Consider the following 11,189-nt stretch of genomic DNA (forward strand, 5'->3'; position numbering starts at 1 on the left):
TCACTCGTAATGCTAATACTTATGATTCTTCTAGTGATGAAGAATCTAGTGATGAGGATGAAGTAGATTATTCATGTTTGTTCAAGGGCTTAGATAGATCTAAGATAGACAAAATTAATGAATTAATTGATGCCTTGAATGAAAAGAATATACTTTTAGAAAAGCAAGAGGATTTGTTGTATGAAGAGCATGATAAATTTGTTGAGGCACAAAAATCCTATGCTTTAGAAGTTAAAAGAAATGAAATGCTTTCTTTTGAACTATCTACTTGTCATGAAACCATTTCTACTTTGAAAGGTGTCAACAATGATTTAAATGCTAAATTAGAAGTAGCAAATAAATCCAATTCTTGTGTAGAACATGTTGAAATTTGTACTAGGTGTAAAAATTTTGACATTGATGCTTGTAGTGAACACCTAGTTTCAATTTCCAAGCTTAATGATGAACTGGCTAGTCTTAATGCTCAACTTAAGACTAGCAAGAATGATTTTGATAAGCTAAAATTTGCAAGGGATGCCTACACAAGTGGTAGACACCCCTCAATTAAGGATGGACTTGGCTTCAAGAGAGAAGCTAAGAACTTAACAAGCCATAAGGCTCCCATTCCCGCCAAGGAGAAAGGGAAGGCCCCTATGGCTAGTAATGTGCAAAAGAACCATGCTTTTATGTACTATGATAGGAGATATTCTAGAAATGCTTTTAGAGGTCATGATGTGTTTGATTCACATGCTTATGACTCTTATGCCATGACTGCTTCTAGTTCTCATGTTATGCATGGTAGAAATATGTCTAGGAGAAATGCTATTCATCATGTGCCTAGAAAGAATGTTATTCATGCTCCTATGAAAGTAGTGAATGAACCTTCTACAATTTATTGTGCTTTGAATGCTTCCTTTGCAATTTGTAGGAAGGATAAGAAAATTGTTGCTAGAAAGCTAGGGGCAAAATGCAAGGGAGACAAAACTTGCATTTGGGTCCCCAAGGAAATTTGTACTAACCTTGTAGGACCCAACAAGAGTTGGGTACCTAAGTCCCAAGCCTAAATTTGCCTTGCAGGTTTATGCATCCGGGGGATCAAGCTGGATTATCGACAGCGGATGCACAAACCATATGACGGGGGAGAAGAAGATGTTCACTTCCTACGTCAAGAATAAGGATTCCCAGGATTCAATTATATTCGGTGATGGGAATCAAGGCAAGGTAAAAGGGTTAGGTAAAATTGCAATTTCTAATGAGCATTCTATCTCTAATGTATTTTTAGTAGAGAGTCTTGGATATAATTTGCTATCTGTTAGTCAATTATGTCATATGGGGTATAACTGTCTATTTACAAATGTAGATGTGTCTGTCTTTAGAAGAAGTGATGGTTCACTAGCTTTTAAGGGTGTATTAGACGGCAAACTTTATTTAGTTGATTTTGCAAAAGAAGAGGCCAGTCTAGATGCATGCTTAATAGCTAAGACTAGCATGGGCTGGCTGTGGCATCGCCGCTTAGCACATGTGGGGATGAAGAACCTTCACAAGCTTCTAAAGGGAGAACACGTGATAGGATTGACTAACGTGCATTTCGAAAAAGATAGACCTTGTGCAGCTTGTCAAGCAGGTAAACAAGTGGGAGGAGCACATCACAGCAAGAACGTGATGACCACTTCAAGACCCCTGGAGCTGCTGCATATGGACCTCTTCGGACCTGTCGCCTATCTGAGCATAGGAGGAAGTAAGTATGGTTTAGTTATTGTTGATGACTTTTCCCGCTTCACTTGGGTGTTCTTTTTGCAGGAAAAATCCGAAACCCAAGGGACTCTCAAACGCTTCCTCAGGAGAGCTCAAAATGAGTTTGAGCTCAAAGTGAAAAAGATAAGAAGCGACAACGGGTCCGAGTTCAAGAACCTTCAAGTGGAGGAGTTCCTTGAAGAGGAAGGGATCAAGCACGAGTTCTCCGCTCCCTACACACCACAGCAAAATGGTGTGGTAGAGAGGAAGAACAGGACGCTCATCGACATGGCGAGGACGATGCTAGGAGAGTTCAAGACCCCCGAGTGCTTTTGGACGGAAGCCGTGAACACGGCGTGCCACGCCATCAACAGGGTCTACCTTCATCGCCTCCTCAAGAAGACGTCATATGAGCTACTAACCGGTAACAAACCCAATGTATCGTACTTTCGTGTATTTGGGAGTAAATGCTACATTCTAGTAAATAAGGGTAGAAATTCTAAGTTTGCTCCCAAAGCTGTAGAAGGGTTTTTGTTAGGTTATGACTCAAATACAAAGGCGTATAGAGTCTTCAACAAATCATCGGGTTTGGTTGAAGTCTCTAGCGACGTTGTATTTGATGAGACTAATGGCTCTCCAAGAGAGCAAGTTGTTGATTATGATGATGTAGATGAAGAAGATGTTCCGACAGCCGCTATACGAACCATGGCGATTGGAGAAGTGCGGCCACAGGAACAAGATGAGCAAGATCAACCTTCTTCCTCAATTATGGTGCATCCCCGACTCAAGACGATGAACAGGTTCATCAAAAGGAGGCGTGTGATCAAGGGGGAGCACAAGGTGATCAAGTGATGGAGGAAGAAGCGCTACCGGCACCTCCAACCCAAGTTCGAGCGATGATTCAAAGGGATCATCCCGTCGATCAAATTCTGGGTGACATTAGCAAGGGAGTAACTACTCGATCTCGATTAGTTAATTTTTGTGAACACTACTCCTTTGTCTCTTCTATTGAGCCTTTCAGGGTAGAAGAGGCCTTGCTAGATCCGGACTGGGTGTTGGCCATGCAAGAGGAGTTAAACAACTTCAAGCGCAATGAAGTTTGGACACTGGTGCCTCGTCCGAAGCAAAATGTTGTGGGAACCAAGTGGGTGTTCCGCAACAAACAGGACGAGCACGGGGTGGTGACGAGGAACAAGGCTCGACTTGTGGCAAAAGGTTATGCCCAAGTCGCAGGTTTGGATTTCGAGGAGACTTTTGCTCCTGTGGCTAGGCTAGAATCAATTCGTATCTTGCTAGCATATGCCGCTCACCATTCTTTCAGGTTGTTTCAAATGGATGTGAAGAGCGCCTTCCTCAACGGGCCAATCAAGGAGGAGGTGTACGTGGAGCAACCCCCTGGCTTCGAGGATGAACGGTACCCCGACCATGTGTGTAAGCTCTCTAAGGCGCTCTATGGACTTAAGCAAGCCCCAAGAGCATGGTATGAATGCCTTAGAGACTTTTTACTTGCTAATGCTTTCAAGGTTGGGAAGGCCGATCCAACTCTTTTTACAAAGACATGTGATGGTGATTTGTTTGTGTGCCAAATTTATGTCGATGACATAATATTTGGTTCTACTAACCAAAAGTCTTGTGAAGAGTTTAGCAGGGTGATGACGCAGAAATTCGAGATGTCGATGATGGGCGAGTTGAACTACTTCCTTGGGTTCCAAGTGAAGCAACTCAAGGACGGCACCTTCATCTCCCAAACGAAGTACACGCAAGATCTGCTAAAGCGGTTTGGGATGAAGGACGCCAAGCCCGCAAAGACTCCGATGGGGACCGACGGACACACCGACCTCAACAAAGGAGGTAAGTCCGTTGATCAAAAAGCATACCGGTCAATGATAGGTTCTTTGCTTTATTTATGTGCTAGTAGACCGGACATTATGCTTAGCGTATGCATGTGTGCTAGATTTCAATCCGATCCTAAGGAGTGTCACTTAGTGGCGGTGAAGCGAATTCTTAGATATTTGGTTGCTACGCCTTGCTTCGGGCTCTGGTATCCAAAGGGGTCTACCTTTGACTTAGTTGGATACTCAGACTCCGACTATGCTGGATGTAAGGTCGATAGGAAGAGTACATCGGGGACGTGCCAATTCTTAGGAAGGTCCCTGGTGTCATGGAACTCTAAGAAACAAACTTCCGTTGCCCTATCCACCGCTGAGGCCGAGTATGTTGCCGCAGGACAGTGTTGCGCGCAACTACTTTGGATGAGGCAAACCCTCAGGGACTTTGGCTACAATCTGAGCAAAGTCCCACTCCTATGTGATAATGAGAGTGCTATCCGCATGGCGGAAAATCCTGTTGAACACAGCCGCACAAAGCACATAGACATCCGGCATCACTTTTTGAGAGACCACCAGCAAAAGGGAGATATCGAAGTGTTTCATGTTAGCACCGAGAACCAGCTAGCCGATATCTTTACCAAGCCTCTAGATGAGAAGACCTTTTGCAGGCTGCGTAGTGAGCTAAATGTCTTAGATTCGCGGAACTTGGATTGAATTGTAGCATACATGTAGTTATGCTTTTGATCATGTTCCTTTTTGCATTATGTTGCTTATTATGGTGCTCAAGTTGTACAAACACTCCCTGGACCTCACAAGTCCGTTGCAAAGTGATGCACATGTGTAGGGGGAGATGTGTTACAACTTGACCCTTTGAGACTAACCATGTGCTTGAGTTTGATAATTTAGTCTCGAAGGAGGATTGAAAGGGAAAAGGTGGACTTGGACCATGAAAGACTTCCACTGCACTCCGATGAGAGGGTAACTAATTCCAAGTTCATCTCATGAAATCTTATTGCCATTTGCTCTTAATTGAAGACTTTGGTGAGGCAATGGGGTTAACAGGCCAAGATTAATCCCGTTTTGGTGCTTGATGCCAAAGGGGGAGAAAATAAAGGCCAAAGTGATAAATGGATCAGCTACCACTTGAGAGATTTTGAAAATAGTATAATAGAGTTTTTGTTTTGTCAAAAGCTTTTATTGTCTCTTATTGTCAAAAGTTGGCCTTGTGGGGAAAAGTGTTGATTATGGGAAATAGGGGGAGTTTTTGAACTCTTTGATCAATCTCTTTTGGAATGACTCTCTTTATGCCTCAACATGTGTGTTTGACTTAGAGATAGAGATTTGAGTTTGATTTGCAAAAACAAACCAAGTGGTGGCAAAGGATGATCCATATATGCCAAAATTGAATCAAAACCAATTTGAGTTTTTATTTGAAGTGATTTTGCACTTGTTCTAGTTGCTTTATGTTGTGTTGGCATAAATCACCAAAAAGGGGGAGATTGAAAGGGAAATGTGCCCTTGGGCCATTTCTAAGTATTTTGGTGATTGAGTGCAAACACAAGGGCTTAAATGTGAAAATATGCTCATGGATGAACAAAGTGCAAATCACAAGTAAAGGTATGTTTCTAAGCCTTAGTACATTGGTTTTGTGTACTAATATATTTGTCTAAGTGTTAGAAACAGAAAGAAGAAGAGAAGAGAGACTTGGCTGTGTGCAGCCAAGGGGCTGTTTCGGTCTGGGGCACCGGACTGTCCGGTGGTGCACCGGACAGTGTCCGGTGCACCAGGTTGCCTTGGCCGAAGAGGCCACTCTCGGGTTTTTCTCCGGCGACTTCGGCTAAAATTCACCGGACTGTCCGGTGTGCACCGGACTGTCCGGTGAGCCAACGGTCGGCCGGGCCAACGGTCGGCCGCGCGATCGGCGCGCGACACGTGGCCGAGCCAACGGTCGGAAGGAAGCACCGGACTGTCCGGTGTGCACCGGACTGTCCGGTGCGCCAGATCTGCAACGGTCGGCTTCGCCATTTAAGGAAACAAATCGGGCACCGGACAGTGTCCGGTGTGCACCGGACTGTCCGGTGCGCCCAACGACAGAAGGCAAGGATAGCCTTCCAGATGTGCTCTCAACGGCTCCTAGCTGCCTTGGGGCTATAAAAGGGACCCCTTGGCGCATGGAGGAGTACACCAAGCATTCCTACAACTCTTCTAAGCACCAAGACATCAATCTCACGCATTCGTTTCATTGTGATAGCATATAGAGCTCTTGTGGAGTTGTGAACTCTTTGTGTTGCGTTGCGAGCTCTTGTTGCGACTTGTGTGCGTGTTGTTGCTCTGATTTTCGAGTCTTGTGTGCGTTGCTCATTCCCACCTTACTCCGTATTTCTTTGTGAACTCAATTGTAAGGGCGAGAGACTCCAAGTTGTGGAGATTCCTCGCAAATGGGAAAAGATCAAAGGAAAGAAAAACACCGTGGTATTCAAGTTGATCATTGGATCACTTGAGAGGAGTTGAGTGCAACTCTCGTCCGTTGGGACGCCACAACGTGGAGTAGGCAAGTTTTGTACTTGGCCGAACCACGGGATAACCACCGTGTCAACTCTGTGATTGCTTTCTTGTGGTTATCGTGTTTTGAGTTCTCTCTAGCCACTTGGCCATACTTGTGCTAACCCTTAACAAGTTTTTGTGGCTTAAGTTTTGAACTTTTACAGGATCACCTATTCACCCCCCCCTCTAGGTGCTCTCAACTTCGTTTGGGAGATGAAGGTGCCGTCCTTGAGTTGCTTCACTTGGAACCCAAGGAAATAGTTCAACTCGCCCATCATTGACATCTCGAATTTCTGTGTCATCACCCTGCTAAACTCTTGACAAGACTTTTGGTTAGTAGAACTGTCATCGACATAAATCTGGCACACAAACAAATCACCATCACATGTCTTAGTAAAAAGAGTTGGATCGGCTTTCCCAACCTTGAAAGAATTAACAATTAGAAAGTCTCTAAGGCATTCATACCATGCTCTTGGGGCTTGCTTAAGTCCATAGAGCGCCTTAGATAGCTTACACACGTGGTCGGGGTACCGTTCATCCTCGAAGCCAGGGGGTTGCTCCACGTACACCTCCTCCTTGATTGGCCCGTTGAGGAAAGCGCTCTTCACATCCATTTGGTACAACCTGAAGGAATGGTGAGCGGCATATGCTAGCAAGATGCGAATTGACTCTAGCCTAGCCACAGGAGCAAACGTCTCCTCAAAGTCCAAACCTGCGACTTGGGCATAACCTTTTGCCACAAGTCTAGCCTTGTTCCTTGTCACCACCCCGTGCTCGTCCTGTTTGTTGTGGAACACCCACTTGGTTCCCACAACATTTTGCTTGGGACGAGGCACCAGTGTCCAAACTTCATTGCGCTTGAAGTTGTTGAGTTCCTCCTGCATAGCTAACACCCAGTCCGGATCTAGCAAGGCCTCTTCTACCCTGAAAGGCTCAATAGAAGAGACAAAGGAGTAATGCTCACAAAAATTAACTAATCGAGATCGAGTAGTTACTCCCTTGCTAATATCACCCAGAATTTGGTTGACGGGATGATCCCTTTGAATCATCGCTCGAACTTGGGTTGGAGGTGCCAGTTGTGCTTCTTTCTCCATCACATGATCATCTTGTGCTCCCCCTTGACCACACTCCTCTTGATGAACCTGTTCATCGTTTTGAGTTGGGGGATGCATCATTGTTGAGGAAGAAGGTTGATCTTGCTCCAATTGTTCCTGTGGTCGCACATCACCAATCGCCATGGTGCGCATAGCGGCCGTTGGAACATCTTCTTCATCTACATCATCAAGATCAACAACTTGCTCTCTTGGAGAGCCATTAGTCTCATCAAATACAACGTCGCTAGAGACTTCAACCAAACCCGATGATTTGTTGAAGACTCTATACGCCTTTGTATTTGAGTCATAACCTAACAAAAACCCTTCTACAGCTTTGGGAGCAAACTTAGAATTTCTACTCTTCTTTACTAGAATGTAGCACTTGCTCCCAAATACACGAAAGTAAGATACATTGGGTTTGTTACCGGTTAGTAGCTCATACGAAGTCTTCTTGAGGAGGCGATGAAGGTAGACCCTGTTGATGGCGTGGCAAGCCGTGTTCACGGCTTCCGACCAGAAACACTCGGGGGGTCTTGAATTCTCCAAGCATCGTCCTCGCCATATCGATTAGCGTCCTGTTCTTCCTCTCTACCACACCATTTTGCTGTGGTGTGTAGGGAGCGGAGAACTCGTGCTTGATCCCTTCCTCCTCAAGGAACTCCTCCACTTGAAGGTTCTTGAACTCGGACCCGTTGTCGCTCCTTATCTTCTTCACCTTGAGCTCAAACTCATTTTGAGCTCTCCTAAGGAAGCGCTTGAGGGTCCCTTGGGTTTCAGACTTATCCTGCAAAAAGAACACCCAAGTGAAGCGGGAAAAGTCATCAACAATAACTAGACCATACTTACTCCCTCCTATGCTTAGATAGGCGACAGGTCCGAAGAGGTCCATATGCAGCAGCTCCAGGGGTCTTGAAGTGGTCATCACATTCTTGCTGTGATGCGCTCCTCCCACTTGTTTACCTGCTTGACAAGCTGCACAAGGTCTATCTTTTTCGAATTGCACGTTAGTCAAACCTATCACGTGTTCTCCCTTTAGAAGCTTGTGAAGGTTCTTCATCCCCACATGTGCTAAGCGGCGATGCCACAGCCAGCCCATGCTAGTCTTAGCTATTAAGCATGCATCTAGACCGGCCTCTTCTTTTGCAAAATCAACTAAATAAAGTTTGCCGTCTAATACACCCTTAAAAGCTAGTGAACCATCACTTCTTCTAAAGACAGACACATCTATATTTGTAAATAGACAGTTATACCCCATGTTGCATAATTGAGTAACAGATAGCAAATTATATCCAAGAGACTCTACTAAAAACACATTAGATATGGAGTGCTCATTAGAAATTGCAATTTTACCTAACCCTTTTACCTTGCCTTGATTCCCATCACCGAATATAATTGAATCTTGGGAATCCTTATTCTTGACGTAGGAGGTGAACATCTTCTTCTCCCCCGTCATATGGTTTGTGCATCCGCTATCAATAATCCAGCTTGAACCCCCGGATGCATAAACCTGCAAGGCAAATTTAGGCTTGGGTCTTAGGTACCCAACTCATGTTGGGTCCTACAAGGTTAGTGCAAATATCCTTAGGGACCCAAATGCAAGTTTTGTCTCCCTTGCATTTTGCCCCTAACTTCCTAGCAATTATTTTCCTATCCTTTCTACAAATAGCAAAGGAAGCATTTAAAGCACAATAAATTGTAGAAGGTTCATTCACTACTTTCCTAGGAGCATGAATAATATTCTTTTTAGGCACATGATGAATAGCATTTCTCCTAGACATATTTCTACCATGCATATAGGAAGAACTAGAAGCAAACATGGCATGAGAGTCAAAATCATCATAAGTATTATGATTCCTATAAGCATTTCTAGTTTGTCTCCTATCATGATACATAAAAGCATGGTTCCTTTTAGTACTACTTGCCATAGGGGCCTTCCCTTTCTCCTTGGCGGAGATGGGAGCCTTATGGCTTGTTAAGTTCTTGGCTTCCCTCTTGAAGCCAAGTCCATCCTTAATTGAGGGGTGTCTACCAATCGTGTAGGCATCCCTTGCAAATTTTAGCTTATCAAAATCATTCTTGCTAGTCTTAAGTTGAGCATTAAGACTAGCCAATTCATCATTAAGCTTGGAAATTGAAACTAGGTGTTCACTACACGCATCAATGTCAAAGTCTTTACACCTAGTACAAATTACAACATATTCTTCACAAGAATTAGATTTATTTGCCACTTCTAATTTAGCATTTAAATCATTGTTGACACCTTCTAAAGTAGAAATGGTGTTATGACAAGTAGATAATTCACCAGAGAGCATTTCATTCCTTTTAATTTCTAGAGCAAGAGAATTTTGTGCACTAACAAATTTATCATGCTCCTCATATAAAAGATCTTCTTGTTTTTCTAGTAATCTATTCTTGTCATTCAAAGCATCAATCAACTCATTAATCTTATCTATCTTAGATCTATCTAAGCCCTTGAATAAGCATGAATAGTCTATGTCATCATCATCACTAGACTCATTATCACTAGAAGAAGCATAAGTGGAGTCTCGAGTACTCACCTTTTTCTCCCTTGCCATAAGGCATGTGTGACGCTCGTTTGGGAAGAGGGATGACTTGTTGAAGGCGGTGGCGGCGAGTCCTTCATTGTCAGAGTCGGAAGAGGAGCAGTCCGAGTCCCACTCCTTGCCTAGATGCGCCTCGCCCTTTGCCTTCTTATAGTTCTTCTTCTTCTCCCTCTTGTTCCCTTGATCCTGATCACTATCATTGTCGGGACAGTTAGCAATAAAATGACCAAGCTTACCACATTTGAAGCATGAGCGCTTCCCCTTTGTCTTGGTCTTGCTTGGTTGCCCCTTGCGGCCTTTTAGTGCCGTCTTGAATCTCTTGATGATGAGAGCCATCTCTTCATCATTAAGTCCGGCCGCCTCAATTTGTGCCACCTTGCTAGGTAGCATTTCCTTGCTTCTTGTTGCCTTGAGAGCAAGAGGTTGAGGCTCATTGATTGGACCGTTTAGAGCGTCGTCGACGTATCTCGCCTCCTTGATCATCATCCGCCCGCTTAGGAATTTTCCGAGTACCTCCTCGGGCGTCATCATCGTGTACCTGGGATTCTCACGAATATTGTTTACGAGATGAGGATCAAGAACGGTAAAGGACCTTAGCATTAGGCGGACGACGTCGTGGTCCGTCCATCGCGTGCTTCCGTAGCTCCTTATTTTGTTGATAAGGGTCTTGAGCCGGTTGTAAGTTTGGGTTGGCTCCTCTCCCCTTATCATTGCGAATCGTCCAAGCTCGCCCTCCACCAACTCCATTTTAGTGAGCATGGTGATGTCGTTCCCTTCGTGAGAGATCTTGAGGGTGTCCCATATCTGCTTGGCGTTGTCCAGGCCGCTCACCTTATTGTACTCTTCCCTGCACAAAGATGCTAATAGAACAGTAGTAGCTTGTGCATTTCTATGGATTTGTTCATTTATAAGCATAGGGCTATCCGAGCTATCAAATTTCATTCCATTCTCTACAATCTCCCACATGCTTGGATGGAGAGAGAATAAGTGACTACGCATTTTGTGACTCCAAAATCCGTAGTCTTCCCCATCGAAGTGTGGAGGTTTGCCAAGAGGAATGGAAAGCAAATGCGAATTCGAACTATGTGGAATACGAGAATAATCAAATGAAAAGTTCGAATTGACCGTCTTCCTGTAGTCGTTGTCGTCGTCCTTTTGGGAAGAAGTCGACTCATCGCTATCGTCGTAGTAGACGATCTCCTTGATACGCCTTGTCTTCTTCTTCTTCCCATCTTTACGCTTGTGGCCCGACCCCGAGTCAGTAGGCTTGTCATCCTTCGGCTCGTTGACGAAGGACTCCTTCTCCTTGTCGTTGATCACGATTCCCTTCCCCTTAGGATCCATCTCTTCGGGCGATTAGTCCCTTCTTGAAGAGAACGGCTCCGATACCAATTGAGAGCACCTAGAGGGGGGGGGGTGAATAGGTGATCCTGGGAAACTTAAAC

The sequence above is a fragment of the Zea mays genome, chromosome 7, assembly GCF_902167145.1.
Source record: "Zea mays cultivar B73 chromosome 7, Zm-B73-REFERENCE-NAM-5.0, whole genome shotgun sequence".
Classification (NCBI taxonomy): domain Eukaryota; kingdom Viridiplantae; phylum Streptophyta; class Magnoliopsida; order Poales; family Poaceae; genus Zea; species Zea mays.